Source organism: Akebia trifoliata, chromosome 5, assembly GCF_017979445.1.
Source record: "Akebia trifoliata isolate Shusen 1 chromosome 5, ASM1797944v1, whole genome shotgun sequence".
Classification (NCBI taxonomy): domain Eukaryota; kingdom Viridiplantae; phylum Streptophyta; class Magnoliopsida; order Ranunculales; family Lardizabalaceae; genus Akebia; species Akebia trifoliata.
Genome location: NC_141379.1, coordinates 11,943,113 through 11,966,217, shown reverse-complemented (window position 1 = coordinate 11,966,217; position 23,105 = coordinate 11,943,113). Strand labels below are relative to the sequence as shown.

The 23,105-nt window shown below is 32.2% G+C and overlaps 1 pseudogene; it reads left to right on the top strand.

Annotated features, from left to right (window-relative positions):
- The first annotated feature begins 263 nt into the window (after positions 1-263).
- LOC147401490 (oleosin G pseudogene) lies at positions 264-981 on the top strand (annotated as a pseudogene).
- The last annotated feature ends 22,124 nt before the right edge of the window (positions 982-23,105 follow it).

Sequence of the window (23,105 nt, the reverse complement as noted above, 5' to 3'; positions counted from 1 at the left end):
CAAAAAAAAAATTTGTACATGGGCCTGCACCAAGTTAGGCTGGCTCATTAGATATGGATTATGGGGTTATGGACACTCTAGTAAGGACATCATTAACTACAGAATCCCGATAGAATGACCGTTATTAAACATCACATCATACTTGGGTGAATAGTGTAACACTAAATCATTCAAAAGCCCAATTAGAAAAGGTCGTCCCCACACCAAACCAAAGACTCTGAATCTCTGATGCACTCAAATCTCACCACCTGTAGCTTTGCATGCCAATCTAAACAAATCTTCCATCACACGTGTATACAAAGTACACAGCTCATGAATCTAATAACCCACTGGTTCACAACTCACAAACCATCTCTCTCTCCCTCCTGCATATGTGTGAGAGAATTACAAGCCAAAGCTTTAGTTATCATTATCAACAATGGCAGAACATCACCAAGCCCAAAGACCTACAACTGGTGTGTTTCTTCGAAAACTCCATGATCGTTCACCCAAATCAACCCAACTCATAGGCTTCTTAACATTAGTGATCTCAAGTACAATCTTGCTCCTCTTTACAGGAATAACTCTTACTGCCACTGTATTGGGTCTGATCTTCTTCATGCCCTTGATCATCATATCTAGCCCAATTTGGTTACCGGTTGGGACTGTCATCTTCATTTCCATAGCTGGGTTCTTGTCTATGAGTGGGTTTGGAGTCGCTGTGTTGGCCGTGTTGACATGGATTTATAAGTACTTTCGTGGGCGGGCTACCAGTGGGTTCGGGTCAGGTCGATTATGCCCGAACCAGGTTTGCTGATACTGCTAGTCAAATGAAGGATTATGCTTGGGACTATGGTGGGTTCTTGCGGAGTAAGTTTAAGGATACTGCTCCCAGTGCTTGATCATCGATGTGGGTTTTGTGAAAGATTGATGTTAACTGTCGTAGTTTTTTTTTAAACCTGAATTTAAGGATGTTTACGGGTCGGTTTTTGTTTTCGGATCTGTTTGAATGTTTCTTGCATGTTTTTGTTTTGTTCCGAACTTCATTGTGGCCACAGTGTGAGGTCTAAACCAACGCACCCAATTGCGCTATAAGGAATGGGACATTAGGCTTGTCAATTAGTGGTGTCAATGGGCACCCATTTAAACCGGAACAGAAAACATCTGTTCTGGATCCTTTTTTATGGGAACTGATTAGATTCGGGTCTGTTTGAACCGAACCAATTGAGAGTCAAAACTGAAAAAATACAAAAATAAATAAAAATTAGGTCCCATTAATTTGAGAACCAAATTCATAAAAAGTGAAATCAACAACAAAATTTATCGATTCTGATTTCAATTCCAGTTCCTTTAGGAATGAAATTGAATTAGAGCCATTAACACTCAATACCGTCAATGGGTTGGGTTTGGATGAACCCCAACCCAGTTCTAAAGATGTAACTATGCCTTAGCTTAGCGCTTTAGCCCTAAAACATCATCTAAGGTGTTGTTTGTTAAACTGAAAAAAATAAGTGTTGAATAGCATTAAGCGCTGAAACTTATAAGGACTAAATTTAAATGTTGAAAAATTTGTTTGTTTAGATGTTGAATCATGTTTGTTAAACATTACTGAAACTGGTAAATTGTCTTTGTTACCCTTACAATCATATTATACATTGTTTGCATGTTTCAAATGCTTATTTATTATCAAACACAATAAAATATATTATTTCTTATAAAATTAAAATACAATTTATTTTTAAATAATAAATAATACTCAAATCTTCAATTTATAAATAATAATTTCTATTTATAAAAGCCCACAAATTTCAAATTAAAAATAATAATGGCATACAAGTCACCAAAATTTGAAATCAACTTTAAAAAAACTTAATTTTGCATGAATAATTTTCGATGGAAATGAAGGATGTGTAATTATAAAAGCACCCTATGAATTAATAAGGGCAACCCACACTATAGCCATTTTTTGTTTTGTTTTATATGGATTAAAGTTTTTGGAATGAACAAATTTTTAGTGAGGATGGTCTATATGGTCTAGAGATCATCCTCACCAAAAATCAATCTATTTTGAAATTTCCAACTCGTCAAAAATAATTTTTTTTTTTTTTAAAGGGACAATTTACGGTTCTTGAACTTGTTTTGATAGGGTTAGAAGTTTCAAGATGTGCTGATTTTTTGTGAGGATGATCTCCTCATTGTAGAAATCATCCTCACCAAAAATCAACTCATTCCAAAACTTTTAACCCATATAAGACAAAATAATTTAGCTATGGTGTGGGTTTATTAATTTGTGGGGTGTTTATATACTTATCCATGAGATATAAGAGGTAATATCCTTTTAAGAATAAGGGCATACTTGGCATACTTGTTCGTGTTGAAAAAGCGAAGTGCTTACCTGAAAGCGCCCTCGCTCCGCGGGGTGCACGGATCCGCTTTTGACCCTTGAGGTTTGGGAGTCGCCACCTAGTTATTACGATCTAGGAACCGAATACTGACTCTAAACAGATAAAAAAAAACTAATCTACTATAGAAAAACTGAATCCGGGGATCATATTACGAGGTTGGAAGGTGTTAGGCACCAACCCCGCCCGACCAATGCCGGTCTCTACTTATCCCAAATAAGACTACATTGCTAATGACAAAACCTAGATAAAAAAAATAACAGAAATTTTACCTTCGATACGCAAAGGTTCTATTCCCTCAGATCTGATAAAATTGCTCATTGTACCGTACTCCTTGCTTCGTTCTGTCTTCGGATCTGATTTCTGATCTCCGAAGCAAGGTATCTCTTTCTTGAATCTGGATTCTTCGAATTTGTTATGGATTTTGGGGTGTTTTTGAAAGGCTTCTAGGTGTTTTTAAGCTAAAATTGAAGTATGAGTGTTAGGTAAAGAGTTTGGGCTTCAAAATTAGGGTTTTGGGAAGGTTGTGGAGGCTTCTTGACCTATTTTTTTAGGGTTTTTCCTTTGATACGAAAATAGGGTGTAGAGGCTCCTATTTATAAAGTTTTTTAGAAGAATTAGGGTTTGATTAGGGTTTCTTTTAGGGTTTTAATTAGGGTTTTGACTTTAGTCTTATGAGATTGACTTAGTCTTTAGGATTTTGACTTTAGTCTTATAAGATTGACTTGATTAGTTTAGATTAGGGTTTTGATTTAGGGTTTTGACTTTAGTCTTATGAGCTTGACTTAATTAGTTTAGATTAGGGTTTTGACTTTAGTCTTATGAGATTTACTTTAATACTTTGACTTTAGTCTTTCTTGGTTGACTTTTAATATCTTGACTTTAGCCTTACTTGATTGACTTTAATCTTACGTGATTGACTTTAATTTTTTGAGAGCCTCCTTTTATTATATCTATAATTCTTTGGACCCCCAGATAGAGGGGTCTTTGAATAAATATCCTGGCAACCATCAACAATTTTGCTTGAAAGTTTGATTGATCGACTTTTTGGTTTAAAATTTTAAATTAATTTTATTAATGTTTCACTTTACATTATTTAATATTTTATTAATTAATTTCAGAATTTTTAATTATTAAAATTATGAAATTACCGTTTTGCCCTCGGAGAGGATTTTTTGCGTTTTAAATTATTTTTCAATATTTCAGGATATTTTGGAATCAGTTTTTCATAAGGAATTCAATGGGAATGTTGGTTTTTGTCATTTATGAGATTTTTTGTATGAAATGATCGTGAACTTTATGAGGGGCATTTTCGTAATTTTGTCAAATTCTGTGAAAATTGGCGAAATGATTTATTTGATTTCGATTTGTTATTTTATCTATTTGAATGAGTTTTCCTAATTGTAACGTAGGCTCTAGGGTTGTTTTGATGTTAGGGTATTTTGGAAATTTGGTCATGTTTAGTGATTTTTATCGTGAAGCTTCTTTTTGGTCTCCAAGATGATGATTTATATGTTTCTGGGGTTGTATTTTTCTAGCGTAGCGTGGTTTCTAAGGTTTTTTCAGTTCGAGATATCTCATCCAGATTTTTGAAACATATTTGGTAACAGAATAAAGCATTGGGAACCGTTGCGATCAGGTTGACGAGTTGATTAATCAGGCGAGTGCAAAAATGGGGTGTCTACATTACCGCTTCAGCACTTTTTTTCAGCATCAAAATAGTGCTGAATTTTTTTCACTTATTTTCAGCGATAAGCGCTGAAAATATAGAGTAAACAAATGCGTTATTTTGACAAAAGTGCTCAATTTAATTTTTTTCAGCAATAAGCGCTGAAAAATAGTGCAAACAAACACCACCTAAGTCAGCCAAGCCCAAACCCAATCCTAATAACGAGCTTTGGCTTAGATTAATCTTTGGACTTTATACAAAAGCCTGTTTGTAGTTGTTCAATGCTACTTCTTTTAAAGTACGGGTCCAATTTCCTTTTTATTTTTTTATTTTTTTGGGTAGCCCACGTAGTATCCACACCTTTGGTAAGACTAATCTACCTCGGGCCACGCGCACCATTCAACACTCTGTCACGTGTTATTCATTTAAGTACCCACATTTCTATGGAGAGGCGTGTAGATATTCGAAGACATGACCTAGAGAGTAAACCCAATCGCTCCATACCATCTCTGCTAGTTCCCTCTGGGTAGGTCCAATTTCCACCCTCCTTGAAAAAGGGTCACAAATGATTGTAAAGTTCATATTTTATGATTTATTTTTAGGAAAATTATTTAATAGTCGTTGGAACCCACCCCCCGCCCAATCAAATAAATAGTGGTTTCTTAGTGAAGATGAGTTGTTCTGGTAGAGGAGCATGGATGGAATATCATAACCATCACTGATTGGAAGACTCTCTCCCTTCCTTGCCCCTACTAGAATTGAGAGATGACAGGGGTGACCTCAAGCCTAGGCTGGAACCTCATATCGCACTTCTCGACATGAAAGTGGATAAGAACCGTAGATGCTTTTTCACTCGTATCTAGATGGAAATCATCTATGTTTCCCATGCACTTTTACTTCACCCTTATCTACTATATCCTTTAATAGTCATTTTGAACTATTAGCTCCACTTTTTATTAAAGAGATAGCAAACATGTTATCACAAAATATATTGATTGACCTGAAATTATGCCTAACTAAAGGCTTTCCACAAAACGGCCAATCCATGGTAGACTTCCATAGCAGACTTTTTATTAAAGCTATACTGCAAACTATGTATAAAGCTTCTAGTGTAGACTTCCTACACATCCTAGTTTCTTACTCAAACAAGAAACAGTTGTTCCAACCTAACATGAATACATGATCGCTTGTGGAATTTCCACTAGATCTCTACCCAAATTAGAGTTTGTGTATCCTATAATCTCTAGATCTTCTAACCCAAAAGTTAGTTTCAGATCTAATGTACCTTTCAAATTTTTGAATATCCTTTTAACTGCTTACCAATGCATCTCACCTCTATTAGATTGGTAACGGCTTATAAGTCCTACTACATAACAAATGTCAAATCTTGTCTTACAAGTCCTACTACATAACAAATGTCAAGTCTTGTCTTGTCATTGCAAACATAAGACTTCCCACAGCTTGAGCATGATGTATATTCTTCATGTCTTATATCTCATTTTCTGTATTTGGACACATAGTCTTATTCATTATTATATGTTTACACATAGTTGCAAAGTTTTACAGTTTTTCATATTGAATTTTTTGAACACTTTTAACAAATATATTTCTTAATCCAAAAATAACAATTTTACGTTTCTATTTCTAGAAACCTTTTATTCTAAGAATATAGGTCGCTTCACCCATATATGTCATTTTGAATTTGGATTCTAGATATTCTTTTGTAAATTTTAGCATATTTAGGCAATTTGATGCTAATAATATATTTAGTATCGAATTCACCACTTTTTTATTATCGTGTTTGCCACTTTTTATTTATTGTCGAACTCACCGCTTTTTATTTATTGTCACTAAACCCACCCATTTTCGATTTTGAGTTTTTCCAACTAAAATACATGGAAAGACCAACTAAAAATGGAGATAGCGACTTGTTTAGATGATTTCAAACCAAAAGAACCATTCTTGGTCTATTTTTCATCCGAAAGTGAAAAAAAAAACCCATACTTTTTTACATACGTCTTCAAAATTTTTGAAATAACCCTTGAAAATGGCTTCTTTTTCCTAATTAAATCCTTTCCGACGAAATGGGATCTCTGAAACTCAGTTGAGATGCCAAAAATCCACTTTTTTGGATGAAAACGGTGAGTTTGAACGGTTAGGGGATTTAATCGTGAAAAATGTTGGAAAGGGGTTTAGGGATTGATTATAAATAAAACTTTTACTAAATGGAATATTAGGAGATGCCCTAAAACTGATGGACTAATTATAAAGAACTTCCTCCACCAGTGTCCTTCAAATAAATTTCTATTTGTTTTATAAATCTAACCATGCAATGGCATGTTTATGATGAACATAGAATTAGATGGGCTGCGTTGGGCATTCTTAAACTTTAGCTCAATTTGGTTGCATTCAATGAGTTAGAAAATTTTGAACCTAACCTTACTTTGTAGGCTCGATAAGGCCCAACATTTTTTTTCCCACTCGGCCAGGTTAAAGCGCCAAATTGACAACCCTAGGATAAGTGTATAATGAGATGCTTCAGACTAAATTTTTTATTATAAGCAATTAAGGCCCTGGGAAAAAATATGAGGAAAATTACTTAAGGTATGTTTGATTGCACATGGAAAATAGGATGGAAATGATATTTTTCATTTTTTTGACTACTTTTTTACATGAAAAATGATTTTGACCCTCCTCCAAAAGTCTCAAAAAACCAAGATTTCATTTTCCCAACCATACCCACAGGGAAAATGAAATCCACCCACGTTTCATTTTCCTCAAATCAAAACCCTAACATTATCTTTTGTTTTTCCCCACCACCCCCACCATTACCACCATTAGATTCACCTTCTCTGTCGTCATTGGCGGCCACCTTCTCCTCCTCCTCCTCCTCTCTCTCTCTCTCTTCTTTTCATTTTTCTTCTTTCTCTTCATCCACCCCAACCCTCTTGCTCTTCTTATTCTTTCTCTCTCCTCCTCCTCTTCCTCCTCTTTTTTTTTTTTCCAAATGGTTTTTTCTATATGAAATTAAACAATGGAAATTGATTTTTTAGCCGATCTATTTCCACAAATATTTTTTCATAGATTTCACATTCTATGGCAAGTCTTTACATGTTGTAGACACCCCAATTTGTGCAGACCCACCTCGAAAAGGGTCAATAAAAATGTGTTTTAAACAAAATACTGACAAAAAGCCTAAAGACACAAGTGTTCGAAAATCCAACATTTTGATCTAATAAATACTACTTGGCAAATATCTCATGCATCCTTGCATTTTTTGTTAAATTCTAGATCCTTTTCTAAGTCAATAGTCATTCTAAGAATTTTTCAAGTCTATCCATTCCTAAGCCTGCTCCATTCCCTAAATTGACTCTAGGTCCATTCAAGCCATTAACCTAATCTACTATCAAATCCTAATCCACCAATTCAAAATCCCTAACTTAAAACCCATTAATTTTAATCCCTAATCTAAACCCACTACCAAATTCTAAACCACTTAACCCATCACTTCAAATCCCTAACCTAAGCCTAGCTTTCAAATCCACAAATCTAAGTCTACCCAAATTTAACCCCTAGCCCACCTTTTATCCAAACATAGTCCAAAGCCCAGTATCCAAACTAAACATATCCAATTTATAAACCATATCCAAACCACTCAAACCCCTAAAACTATTTATCCTACCCAACCACTCCTAAACCTAAGCCAACCAACTCATGCCCATTACCAAAATCGTTTATAAAATCAACCCATACTCAAATAATGGCCCAAGCCCAATATCATATCCATACCCACTCCTAAACTAAACCCAACACTATCCCAAATCCAATTCAAGTCCATTGACCTTTCAATGTACACAAAAAAGTACAAAAATCCATTCTCACAAACTTTGCTATATATTATCACCTCCCTTATCCTCACAAATTCAATCAATCAAACCACCTCCCTCACTATACCATATGTCATCATCTAATCCCATCATTTTCTTCAAAAAAAAAAATCATCTTACGAATCACCCTTATACTACACCTCACAACTTTCCCTTAATTAACCCACTTAACCCTTTTACTTTAATCATTCTCTCAAATCACCACAGGGGTTTCACCTCAAGACATGGGTCAAAAGAGTCATACCCTTATTTTCCATTTCTACTCTTCATTAATCCTAAATTCCAACCATATTCTCCTAAAATACCATGGCATTTTGTCTATCTTTTCAAGTTTGACCATTTTGACTATAAAAAAAATGTCCCAAAACCCTACAAAACCCCCATCTCCTATAAGAAATCACATGATATTATACCCAATCTTCAACCTTAAATTCTACCAAATTTTCAATTCAAAATTCTTTCTTTATTCTTCTCTACTCTTTCCATCTTAAAATCATACCTCAAAAAGAACTTCATTAAGAAGAACAAGAAGAAAGAAAAAGAATTAAAGTATCACAGTGGATAAAAATAGTAGTAATTTATTTTATTGTATTCCCCCTCTCTCACTTCCTTTACTTACCCTCTTTATTTTATTTTTTAGAAACCTTAATATGTAATAATGGAGAACTCTCCATCATCCCTAGGCATGGAATGTTGGAGGTTGTATGATAGAAAGAATGAATGTTTAAACCCCTACTATCTCCTTCTCATGCATCATAATATACACCAATGCACACACTCACACATACATGACGGATGAATATGAATATCTTTAAAACGCATTGGATTAACATTCCAATTTCATAAAAAAAAGTGTGGACTCATTTGGGAGGGGGGGTGTTCTTTTCAATGGTATCTCCCCTAGGTCTTACACCTATGTTAAAAAAATCCCTTTCATAAAGGGTACATATTCACTCAACACCACCTCCCTCATGTATATTGTTTTTTTTACTTAAAAAATACTAAAAATGACCAAGTTAAAGGTAACTTTCTGAAATAACTATTAAGAATACCTAGAGGGGTGAATAGGTTTTTTTGCCAAATTTAATTTATCAACCCTACTTAAAAGATCAACCAAATAATTACAATATATAGACAATCAGATTTCCAGAAATCATAAATAATAATAGAGTCTAGAAAAATTCAAAGCACACAAGAAACACAAATTTATAATGGTTCGATGACCTCGGTCCTTACTCCACTCTTGGAAAGCTCAATAACTTTAGCTGATGTTTTTTTATTCAATGCTTTCAGATTACAATCACTTGTTGGGCTTTGTAGAGCCTAGTTATATTTGATCCGGTTGACGACCGACTCGAATAATGTTTGTGTGATATTTTTAATGGGATATTTTTTGAGACTTAGTCCATGGAGTGGAGGCTTGGGCCGATAAGCCCAAGCCGGAGTGCTCATGGATAAGCCTCCTGGGGGCCCAGGGGGCAACTCCCCCAGGAAAAAAATTTGGGCTCGTTTTATAACCCATTGTGAATCCTGTGCACATTATATAGAAGTCATTTTTGATGATTAGGATTTTTTAAAGTTTTGGTTGTCGTCTTTGGGACTTGAGCCGCACTTTCTAATTCTTCTCGAAAATAGAAAAATCTCTACAACTCCGTGGACATAGGCAAATTGCCGAACCACGTAAATATTGTCTTGTGTGTGTGATTGCTTTGTTTTTCGACGTTTATTTTTCTCTATTTTTTGTTTCTCACAGGTTGGGAATTTCGAGTTGAATTCCTTACATCACTAACACAGAAAAGCAAGCATACCGTTGCAATACTATGCTTAAGACTTTTACCTGAGCCGTTCTAAGACTTTACACCGAGAAATCTAAGTAAGAAATAAAAAATAAAGCAACTCTCTCTATTTCTCTAACTCAGAATATTACTAAGAAAAAAATTAGAGAAGAATTGAAAAAAATTTAGAGCTTTTACTCAAATCTAATTGTATTTTTTTTTCTTAATAATCTTCTCTAAAAGATCTCTTTTATTTATAGAAGAGGAAGGGGAATAGGGTTTGAATAAGAAACCCTAACAAACAGAGATAAACTCTGAAGGAGTCAATAATATCGAAAATATCCAAAGACTAAGTTTTTCTCCAAAAAAATGATCGTTTGAAACAAAATGAGAAGAGGTCGTAAGACTAAAATCTTAGTGCACGGTGGATTGAAAAGGTTTAGGTCAACCGAGAGACCAAACTTAAGAGCTCTGAGACTTTTTTATTCAGTCGATCGAACAATCTTTGTCGCTCGAGTGATCAAATAATGAGGTTCTCAAGTTTCGAGTTCAATCGATCGAATCAACTCGATCACCTGAAAGATAAAAAAATGAGGTTCTTGAATTTTGGGTTTGATCGATCGTACATGGGTCGATCAACCAACTTAGGACGCTTACACACACTAACCTTATTTCTACATTCCATTTTTAATGTGTGTCGATCTCGATTTTGTCCTTCATTCTTCTTGTTATCTTCTTTGAGTTTGATCTTCAATATATTTGACTTTGATGTGCTTTCTTCAAGCTAAAAACTTCCTAACATGATATTTTACAATGATCAATTACATTTGAAAAGAATTATAAAAAAATGAAGTTATAAGAAACATTATAAATCATGGATGTGAACAAATACTTCTACAATCTCTCCTTTTGTTATATCCATAACAATTACATCTTCATGAGCAAAGTTTTTTCAGAATTGATTTTTGATAGCCTCTTGAAACCTTTGAAACTTTAAAAAAAATACTCAAGCCATCTTACACAACATATCACATTATTTTTTGGAGATAAAGACAACTCCCCCAATCATCATGCAACCTCCCCCACACTACATGATTATATGTTAAACATATACCAATATCCCTCAATACTAAGCAACATAACACATATCAATCATCCAAATTCAAAAAGTATAAAAACATCCACGTGTTCATATGCGTTCATACAAAAGTGTTCTTGTGTGCTCAATACAAAAATTCAAGTGTTCATGTTATATACCCCCCCCCCCCTAATTGTCCAGATGAGATAATAGAGATTAATCGCTTTCACTCTCATTTGTTCCACTGCTAACATCGTCTCCAGAAGATTGAGGATACTTGGGGTAGTCTTCATGTTTGTCAATGAGTGTGACTTTCTTGTCAATGCCTTTTAGTAGTTTTAAGACTTCTGAATTAGTGTTAGAAGACTTAAGACCTCCGAATGATTGAGTTAGAAGATTGAGGGCGAAAACCATTGGACTCAATGATTTTACTAATAACTATGGAGAACGAGAATGAAAGATGAGAAATGGTGTGAGCTAATGCCTCAATAATCAAATGAATTATATCAAAAACCACATCAATAGGTTGTCTATTATGAAGTAAAACAATTGGCTTTAGGAACTAAGTTATAGGTTAATATTTGAGCTAATAGTTTATAATCAGAAAGAAGATTGGAGGCTTTAAGTTGATTGGTCCAGTGGACGTGTTGACCACAAAGATCTTTAGTAATCATATCTTTAGAAGATGGATTAGACATTAATGGCATTCGTAACCTTAGAAATTCTAAGAATGTTGGCAATGACATATGAACTAACTTCAATGATTTTTCCTTGAGCAAAAGACTTGAAATGAAGAGAGGAATAATCAATTGTAAAGAAATTGAAATAAAAATGATGAATTTGAGTTTCACTACAATTACCTTTCAGTTCGAATAAGGGTTTTCGACCCAAATTGAAAAAAAACATTGTTCAACTTTACCTGACACCAACTCACGAAAACTCACATACGGAATGGAAAAAAGATCAGTACAAAATATTTGGAAAAAATGATATTTGTAGGCATTATTGTAAATATCCTCATCTTGCCCTTATGTCTAAGTTCGTTTGGATGCTAGCTTCTTCCTCATGGTAGGATGTTTGTCCTCCATTGATAAAGGGGGAAAAAAACTTATAGAGAAGTGAGAAAAATAGATGAGAGAGATGAAAAAGACAAGAAGGTGACAGAAATGAATAATAAGATAATAGATTAGGGTTTTTAAGAAGAACTAGTCGGACGATGTAACATAATCGCTCGATCGATCGATCATGGGTTAGTCGCCCGATGTGCAAGATTTAACTAGACGCAATTTTACCCGTTGGGTCGACCGACCTGACAAAATGAAAAAAAAAATATTTTGTAAAATATTTTATCACAAATTGAAAAACAATCACTCAAGCATGCAAACACCTAAAATTTTTTGTAATAAATAAGAGAATCTTAAATGTCTAAAAGTTTTTAAAAATGTATATAAGTTGTTTTTTAGTTTCAATATAATCAAGCACAACAATCCTATTTTTTACCAAATCACGAATAAAATGATGTCAAATATCAATGTGTTTAGTTCGTGAGTGTTGAACATGATTTTTAGAAATATTAATAGCACTAGTGTTATCACAATATAAATGCATACTCTGTTGATGAATATCATAATATTTGAGTATTTGTTTCATTCAACGTAATTGAGAGTAATAATTTTCTGTAGATATATATTCAGCTTTTGTAGCAGATAAAGATACAAAATTTGGTTTCTTATTATGCCAATAAACTAAACAATTACTAATATAAAAATAACCTCCACTAGTACTTTTTGGACCATCTATATTACCTACCCAATCTACATCTAAATACCTAGTAATTTCATAATTAGTTTCAAAATAATACTAAAAACTAAAAAAGTTGTGTTATATTTACATATCTAATTACATTTTAATTGCAGATAAGTGAGATTCTTTAAATTGTAATTGATATCTAGCACAAACACCTATACTAAAAGCGATGTCTGGTCTACTAGTTGTTAAGTAGAGTAAAGTTTCTATCATCCTCCTAAATTTTTTTGAATCTTCATCATTTCCATGTTCATCTTTACTTAGCTTCACATAAGTACTCATTGGAGAGTGTACAAGTTTTGATCTTTCTAACCCAAACTTTTTAATAATATCACAAGCATATTTGGATTGACATAGAAAAATATCATTACTCATTCACTTAATTTGAATACCTAAAAAGAAGTTTAATTCTCCTTCTAAACTCATTTTCAAACTCAGATTTCATAGAATTTGTAAATAAAATGACATGTTTATCATAAGTAGCGTAAAAAAATAATATCATCCACATATATTGGAGTAATTAAAATATCATTATCAATTTTTTTGATGAAAAGAATTTTGTCAACACTTCCTCTATTAAATTTATTTTCTAACAAAAATTTTGTCAATCTTTCATACTAAGCTTTAGAGCTTGTTTAAGTTCGTAAAGAATCTTTCTAAGGTAATAGACGTGATTTGGATTATTGAGATTTACAAAACCTATTGGTTGTTTGACAAAAACTTTTTCTTCTACATAGTCATTTAAAAATGTACTTTTGACAAGCTAAATCAAGCAATATCCTAATAGACTCAAGTCTATCTATCAAAGCAAAGGTTTTATTAAATCTATACATTGTATTTGAGAATACCCATAAACTACAAGTTTTGCTTTATTTCGAACTATAATCCCATTTTCATCCAACTTGTTCTTAAAATCAATTTTATTCCTATAATATGTTTGTCAGAAGGTGTAGGAATTAATGTCCATACTTTATTTCTCTCTAACTGATTTAACTTATCTTGCATAGCATAAATTCAATCACTATCTCCTAAAGCTCCATCAATGTTTTTAGGTTATATCTTGAAAGTAAAACACAAGTGACTAAAGATATTTGAAGTTGTTTCTTAATTTTAATTCCACACATACAGATTTCTCATAATATCATAAATGGGACGATTCTTAATTACTTGAACATATTTTGACTCCTTAATGATTTCCTAAGGAATTTCAATTTTTATATGTCCTCTTCTTTGAGTTCTTTTTCTTCAATCCTATCATCAATAACCATATTAATAGATTACATAATGGTTTGGGTTTCCTACTGAATACTCTATAGGCTTTGCTAGTCAAGAAATATCCTAAGAATATAACATCATCACTCTTAGTGCCAAATTTTCTCAAATTTTTTCTATATCTAAGAGTGTAACAATCACTTCCAAACTCTAAAATATTTAATGTTAGATTTTGTACCTATCTAAAGTTCATAAGCAATCATGAATGTTATGGGCCTAAGATAAACTCTATTGATTATGTAACAAATAATATTTACTGCTTCTACCTAAAATTATTTTAGAATATTCTTTTCATTTAACATAACTATAGACATCTCTTGTTAGTCTGAAAAAATCCATATGAATGAGTCTTAAAAGTCTAGAGGTACTAATGAACTTATTCTTTTTATGAATTGATTTAGTTTGCTTACCTTTTTGATAAGTCCTACACACTAACTTTTGAAGTTTTTTTAGTTTAGGTAATTTTCTAGCCAATTCCTTTTTGGCTTAAAGTCTAGAGAGATCTTTGAAATTTATGTGACCTAATTTTCTATGTGAAATTTCATCATTTTCAATTTTCTTCATATTTAAGCAAAACATTATAACTATTTTCTATCACATAACAATTATCAGTAGTTCTAAGTCCTTTCTTGATAATAGTTCCAGTATTAACATTTATAATTTCACATAGTTGTTGAAAAACTAATACTCAAGAGATAATGTTTTAACCCATCAACACAAAGCACATTATCAATTCTAGGCAAATTAGGACCTTGAGTAGTTCTTTTTCCAATGATTTTAACACAACTACCATCACCAAAATTACACTACCATCATTGCAGGCATTCAAAACATAGAATTGAGATTTATCACCAGTCATATGTCAAGAAGAACCACTATTAAGATATCATTTAGAAGATTTAGAAGTTTTAAGAGTAGTTTACACAACAAAACATTTCAAGTTCTACTTTTTAACCTATTTTTTTATTCACGTTATGATTAATATTTTTTAGGAGACATTCTTCTTGTATGATTTAATCTTTGAATTTGTTTTCTTATTAATCTTGACTTTTTGTTAAGTTCTTTTATTTTTTTGATGTATTTCTTTATTTTTTAGAAACTTTTCTCTTTGAATTCTGAGATCATTTTTTTTCTTTCTACATTTAACTTACATACGACAGTAAGTTCATAATAATAACAAATAATAATAATTTTTTTATTTTATTTCTTGTTGAGAATAGTTTGATGATTTTTGATAAAATTTGGGTTGTTTTAGTGGAGATTTTACTTTGATAAATAGGATTTTAGATGTTGATGGTAATGATTTATCTTGAAAATATCTTAAACCATTTTTATTTCCAAATGATTTTTCTATACTAAGCAAACTTATCAAGAATTTCAGAACTTTGAGAAAAATTACCATTTTTTATTTGTTAGTTTCAAATATTATAATTTTAGGTTCGGCTTATAGGATCTCTTCATTTAGAATTTGATTCCGTTTTGAGAGTTCATTATTCTTGTTTTCCTTCTCTTAAAATAATCCCACAAAATTTTAATTTTTCACCAATTTCATTGCAATCAGATCTTAGCTTTAAGTTCTTTTTAATTAGATTCTGAAAGTCAAAATTTTCAATTAATATTTTTGAATTGTCATTCATCGATTTTTTCAAATCTGATTTAAGTTTACTTACAATTTTTACTTTCTTGATACTTTTTTTATATAAAGGATCGTAGACTTCAAAAATGCAATCACTATTTTCATCTTCTTCCTCTATTCTTTTTTCAACTAAATTTTGAACGGAATCATTTGCAATTGTCATTAAAGTTTTTAAAAATTAGATTCTTCATTTTCACTAGAATATTTATACTCATTTGATGCATTATCATAATCATTATCCCAAGTGACACTTATTGCTTTGTTTTTATTTTTCTTACGTGTATTAGCACATTCACGAGAGATATGACTAAAACTTTTAAAAGTATAGCATTGAATATCTTCATTAGTCTTCTTTTTTTGATAATCATTTTCTTAAAATTTTAAATTTATTATCAAATTTTTTGAAGATTTTTCTTTGCTTAAAATTCTTTTTAGCCTTATAAAATTTTATGAATTGTTTAGTTATTAAGGCAACTTCTTTTTCCGAATCTTTTGCAATTTCAAAATTGTTTTGTTCTTTAGATGAGTTGTTAGAAGTTTTAAAAGCAATATTTTTCTTCTTATTAATAGGATGATAATTTAATTATAGATTTTCATAAATCATATTAATTATTCTAATTTTATTTTATCAACATCCTTACTTTATTTTATTACGATTATATTAGGATAAAAACATTCAGGAAGATACCTAAGTATTTTTCTAACAATCTTAACATTAAGAACCGATTCTCCTAAATCCCACATAGAAGTGACAATTTCATTTAGTTTAGTGTAGAAATCCATAAAAGATTCATTTTCATCCATTTTCATGGTTTCAAATTTTATAGTTAACATTTGAAGTTTTAATTTCTTAACATTAGAAATTCCTTCATATAAATCTGTTAAGCACAATATAATACACTCAAAGACTTATAATTAGTCTTGTACATTTCATGTTGATCAATAGTCCACTCAAGTCTTCGTTTTTTAATAAGAGTAGAAACATCATTGACTAAAGTAAGTGTTATAGGTTCACTCCATCCCTCTACCATCGCATTTCAAGCATTTTCATCAAATGCTTTAAGAAAGACTCTCATATGGATTTTTCAATGCACATAATGAGTTCCATCAAAATATGGTAGTCGAGAGACTGAGTCATCTTTCCCTTTCATAATCATACTCATAATACAAGAATCATACCAAGGATGTTAAACCTTAAGAGAAGGTAATCTCGCTCAAATACCAATTGAAATATCTATTAAGAACACATAATGGGGAGTGAATAGGTATTTTGCCAAATTTAATTTATCAAACCAACTTAAAAGATCAATCAAGCAATTGTAATATATAGACAATTAGATTTTCAAACAAACAATGATAGAGTTTAGAGAAATTCAAACCATACAAGAGGCACAGATTTATAGTAGGTCGATGACCTCGGTCCCTATTCTACTCTCAAAAAATTTAATAACTTGAGCTGACGTCTTTTTATTCAATGCTTTCGGATTACAATCACTTATACAGAAAGGTAAGCATACCGTCACAATACTATGCTTGAGAATTTCACCCAAGTCGTTCTGAGACTTCACAACAAGAAACTCAGTAAAAAAATAAAAAATATAGCAACTCTCTATTTTTTTCTAAGTCAGAATATTACTAAGAAAAGAATCAAAGGAGAAGAAAGAAGAATTGAATAAACTCAAGAGTTTACTCATATCTAATTATATTTCTTTTCTTTTTTTCTTGATGATCTTTTCTAAAAGATTTCTCTAACACATAAGGATAGACTCTAAAGGAGTCAATAATTTTGAAAATTTCCAAAGACCAAGTCTTTTTCCAAAAAAAATGATTGTTTGGAATAGAATGAGAAGAGGTCATAAGATTGAAATCTTACTGCTCGATCGACTGAATAGGTCTAGGTCGACCAAGTGACCAAACTCAAGAGCTCTGAGACTTTCGAGTTCAGCCGCCCTAGTAATCAACTAATGAGGTTCTCAAGTTTCGAGTTCGGTTGACCACGTCGACTCAATTGCCCGAGAGATTAAAAATGAGGTTCTCGAGTTTCGGGGTCGGTCGACCGTATATGGACACTCACACATGCTAATCTTATTTCTACATTCCATTTTTGGCGTTTGTTGATCTATATTTTGTCCTTCATTCTTCTTGTCACCTTCTTTGAGCTTGATCTTCTATATATTTGATTTTGATGTACTTTCTTCAAGCTAAAAACTTCCTAACACGGTCTTTTACAATGATCAATTACATTTGAAAGAAATTACAGGAAAATCAATTTACAAGAAACAATACAAATCATGGGTGCGAACAAATACTTCTACACCACCCTTTGGTAGAGAGAATGGCGGTGCCTATCACCTTCCCCATCTCTAACCAAACTTCCTTACATACACTATAGGTAGACTGGTATCCTATATGTACTAAAGTCACTATATTGCCTAAAAATCAATTTTCTAAAATAATTGTCGAGTGGTCATTCACACTATTTTCTGAAAAAAAGAATGTTGGCGACTACAAACCAAGTGGTATTGTGATCTTCCTCGTCGAAAATCACATAGTTATACATGTAATAAAGCATACTTTTAATGCATCTTGTGTGAAGGACTTTTTGCTAAACCCTATTAAATTTTGGTGAACATTTTTTTCTCAATGCCCATTGACCTTAATAAAAGTTCTAAAGTACTGAAAATCTATTTTTACCTCTTATCTAAGTTTTTCAATGACAATTGCAATAAATTCCAACAATGAATAAGAGAACGATATACTTATAATTTTGAAGATTTAATTATAACTTTTATTAATTTTTACAATTTGTAACAACAAATGACAAATAGAGATTAACATATGAACCATGAAAACAGTGGAATAGAAATCCAACTCATAATTTTGAAGATTCAGTAATAAAATTTTATCTGAACATCTATTTTAGGAAGATCTATCCACTGTAGAGTTTAAAAAATCAACTTTATTTTTTCAAATTCAACATTGGATAGACCTTTTCGAAATCATGTGTATGCATTAATGGCTAAATAGATACTTGAATCAAATGCTACATTATGATTAAGATTGGATCAATAGGTTAATAAGAAGAACTAGTGCTCACTTCCCATGAAAAAGAATGCACAAGACACATAACTCACCTAGTTCTTAATATGACCCTTCAAAAATTTTCTAGTTTATCAACTAAATTAGCTGACATTGAGTCACTTTGAAATTCCATTGATTCGAATCAAATCGACTGAGTTTCAAGTTAAGCAGTTGTCTACTTTTTGAAATATATGTTAAGTATATCCAACCATGAAAATACTATATAACTACACCAACTTTTATTAATAACATACTAATTAATGAAATTATATATCTATATAATAAAACACAATGGTAGGATCCACTTCTAAGGGATAAACATCTCATCTAGTTATTTATTATTTTCCTCTTACCCCTTCAACTTTATGTCATTACTCTCCTCCTCCCCCACCCCCTTCATTTTTTCAATAATCTCCCCTAACTTTGCTATCTTTCTTCTTTTACTTATTCACATCCAAAGATTTTTTAATATTATTTTTTCAATTATATTATTTTTCATCTTTTACCTCTTAACTCCTAAAGAGGATGCTTGTGCCATTAGCATGGGCGAATTCTAGTCTATATATAAAACACAACTATAAGGTCCACTTTACTACAGTTTCATGGAAGATAAACCTCTTATCCAATTACAGTTTTATTGGGTCTATCATACTCACTTTATTATCTTTAATTTTCACCCTTTCAATTTCATTGTCTCCCTCCCCCCCCCCCTTCCTCCCTCTTTTTTTTCAATAATATCCCTTCAATTTTATTATCTTTTCCCTTTTAGCCCCTTTCAATAATACTCCTCTAACTTTATTATTTTTTCTTTTTTATTCATTTTTAACCTACTTTATTGTCTTTCCTTATCCCCTCTTTCATAATACCTCTCTAATTATATTATTTTTTCTCTTCTACCTCTTAACCCCAAAGAATTTTATATTTTTCGATTTTACCCCAAGTAACCCAAAGAAAATGTTTGTGCGAACTCTAGTATTTTGCTAAGTAATGAAATTATATATAGAATCGTGATAATTTGACGGTCCCTGTAATACCTCGAATTTTCAACTCGTATCTCGAAGAAACCAAAGGATGATATTTTGAGGAAAATGTCGAAAAAGAAAATTAGAGTAAAACACTTGGATATTGTTCTGCTCATTTTTAACAAAAACCAACACTGTCATTGGATTTAAAATGATTGAAATATATACTTTAGCCTGTAGGCAAGTTCAAATTTGAGTTCGGATGAAAAAGTTGTAAAATCCTTGAATTTTGTGTTGAATGAGACCCAAAATAGTAAATTTTTGTTAGAACGACAATCAGAAAAATTCAATAGCACCATTAGGTCTAAAAAAAAATTATTTGAAATGGAATACTCCTATGTCATTTTTCGAGTTCGAATGGTCAGCATTTTGTAGAAAATAGAAATGAAGGAAAATACAAAAGTACCCTCCAACTTTAATTATAAAAAGAACCAACTCATTCTTTTATTCACTTTCTCTTCTCCAACTCACAAAGAATTAGCCATTCTTCTACCCTAGGGTTTCAACCCATTCTTGGCAAGATCCCTCTCAATCAAGTCCGAGTTGAACCTCGACGAAGAAGGCAAAGTCATCGGCATTGTCGAGTTCCACGTGTTCACCCCATCCAACCTCCATTTTCATTTTGTTCTCTTGGGTTCTCACCAAAAATCAGCAAAGGGATTTTTATTCTACCCACTTAGAGACTCACCCATTTAGAAGAAGGGTCGTCCATCGTCGAAAAAGGAGGAAGAACACCTCCATCGAGGGTTTCGCAACCAACCCGATTCGTTTGACACTCAAGTTCAATCGAATTCGAAGTTCTGGACCGTCGATCCTTGATTTCCAAGCTAGTTTATCGTGTCCAACAGCTGCAAGGGTAAGGAACTCTCAGTTCTTATTAATAATCATAGATTTCAAAACATTGCATTTAGGGATGTTTCGAAACTTATGTTGTGTTTTAAAAACGTAGAATGTTGTTGTAATTATTTCAAATTCATGCTAGAACTAATGTATTTGATGTATTTTATCATGATTTAAATATTGGATCCATGGGTGGATTATTATAATCGAAAATGAGTGAAAAACTAGAAGAAACAATGAAACAAATGGAAAATTCACGAAATTTCAACATTTTGATGATTTCACCGTGAATAGTCGTGTTCTAGTCACGGTGCCACCGTGAAAACCAAAAAGTACTTGAAAAAATTTTCTAATATTTTTTTTTTGAATTCCTCATGCTTTTAACATGCCAAAACAACTACTTATGACTCCCGTAACTCTTTCAAATGAGCCGAAGAAAAAATAAACAAAATTTCATCACGATTGGAATGTTTCAAGAATTTGTGTGATATCTTTTGCATTACTTTAAATTAGGTTACAAAATTACATGACCCTTCTCAGGTTGTCGAGGGCCTTCATTTACAAAAACCCATTTTCAATTTCAATAACTTTGAAAAATCAAGTTTCTGACACTTAGCCAAATTTTCACTAGCTTTTCTAATTTTGACAGTTTGCCTTCGCATACCTATTGGGACCCCGTTTTAACAAAAATTGGATAGTTTTTCGATTAAATGATCAAAGTGAATTTGCAAGTTTGAAAAAGAAATATTTGGTTTGAAAAATCGATAAGTAAAAATACAACAGAATGAGAAATTGATAAATCGGTAAAATGTCATAATCATACCGAGGGGTGATGTCTACATTTTATGTTGTATGTTATGTGTAGGTTGGTGAATGGATATCTAGAGATACTGAAAGGGTTGCATGTTTATTTAAATTATGTTGGCACATAGGCTCCGAGTACTGTTATTTATTTTAGACCGAGTAATCACAGTTGGATATATATATATATATATATATATATATATATATATATATATATATATGTGTGAGATGTTAAAGAGTCTGTGAATGCCTGAAGGGATAGTACATCATATCATCCGGAGTGGTGTATTATCCTAGAATGTACGGTAGTGACCACTAAGCTCATACGTGGTATGGGATGCGTATGAAAGTGAAGTCACAATTGGAATCTGGGTCCATTCCCTTTTATCTTTCCCAGTAAACGTGACCGTATATGAATGGAGTTGTTTACTTTGGGAATCACATGCACGCCTGATAGGCATAGACGAAGATGATTAGTCAGTGATCACTAACAATTTAGTAGTAGTCAAACGTTCTGACACATCGAAAAGAGACCCATTACTTACGATCACGTCAAACCACTAGCCTAAGCCGAATAAATGATTTCGTAAGTATGGTAAACAACGACCAGCCACAAAATCAGGAACTACGATTTTATTGAGGAATATCATATCCCGACTGAAAGCAATCCAGCTGTGAATCCCAACTTTCTAATTATATTGCTTCACCATTATGTATTATGTGCATGTTGCTTTATTTTGAATTATAAACTGAAAAACATGTCTACTATTTCAATGTTGTTATTTAGATTTGTACAAAAATGAAAATGTATAATGAGTACAAACGATTGATAGTTTGTTATTCTTTTAAAATGCTTAGCTGCTCATCCCTAGCTATATGTACCAGTTAATTGTATTTTATTTTGTAAAGATTTACATGTATTAAAATATTCAATATGCTTACTCGATCATGTTTAGGAGAGGTTATTAGTAGGAATTGATTGTGGACTTACTGGGTAACCATCGTTACTCACTCTTTACTTTCATTTTTTTTAGCTTTAGAGCTTACAATTGGAAAAGTAGTCATAGAACCGTCGAGTAAGGATTATCTGGTGGGTCATACTGATGATCAGGGTCCGTTATCCGGTGAGCATCGGAACTACATCCATTAGGAATCTGTTCATCCCATGAGATGTATATAGTTTTTGGGATTGAGTAATTAGATTCACGTTAGAGTAAAAACTTTTTGTAATCCTGTATGTTGTAAACTTCCGCACTCTGATATACTTACGTATTAGATATTTTCAGTATTCCGCTATTATTTTCGTGTTGCCTTTTTATATAGTCAGAATTTGTGGTATATTAGTTTACGATGCTTTCGAATTTCATGGAACACTAACATAAATAGAGGGAGCCATGTCTAAATTTCAAGGTGGCCTTGGGATTTGTGTTAGTGTTTGGCGGGGTGCCAGAGTCCTCCTCTAACATATGCCCCTAACACCCCCATTAAAGAAACATAAATCATTTCCTCGGGATACATAAGAAAAAGATTTTATAATTTTACATATCCTGAGGCAAATTATCTACATTTATGTGATGGGGTCATACGTCAAAGGGGGGGAGGGCGTCAAAAAACCATCATTCATATATATACCATGTATAAGAAAGGGACAATGACCACAAAAACTTATTTTTTGAAAATATGTATCAAAAAGTCCCTTCTAAAAAAATATGGACTTTTTAGTATCCAATTTATCAAATATTAGTTTAAAAAAGATTTTTGGAAGGGAAATTATGGATTTTTGAAAAAAGATTTTATAGTTTTGCATGTCCTGAGGCAAATTATCTACATTTATGTGATGGGGTCATACGTTGG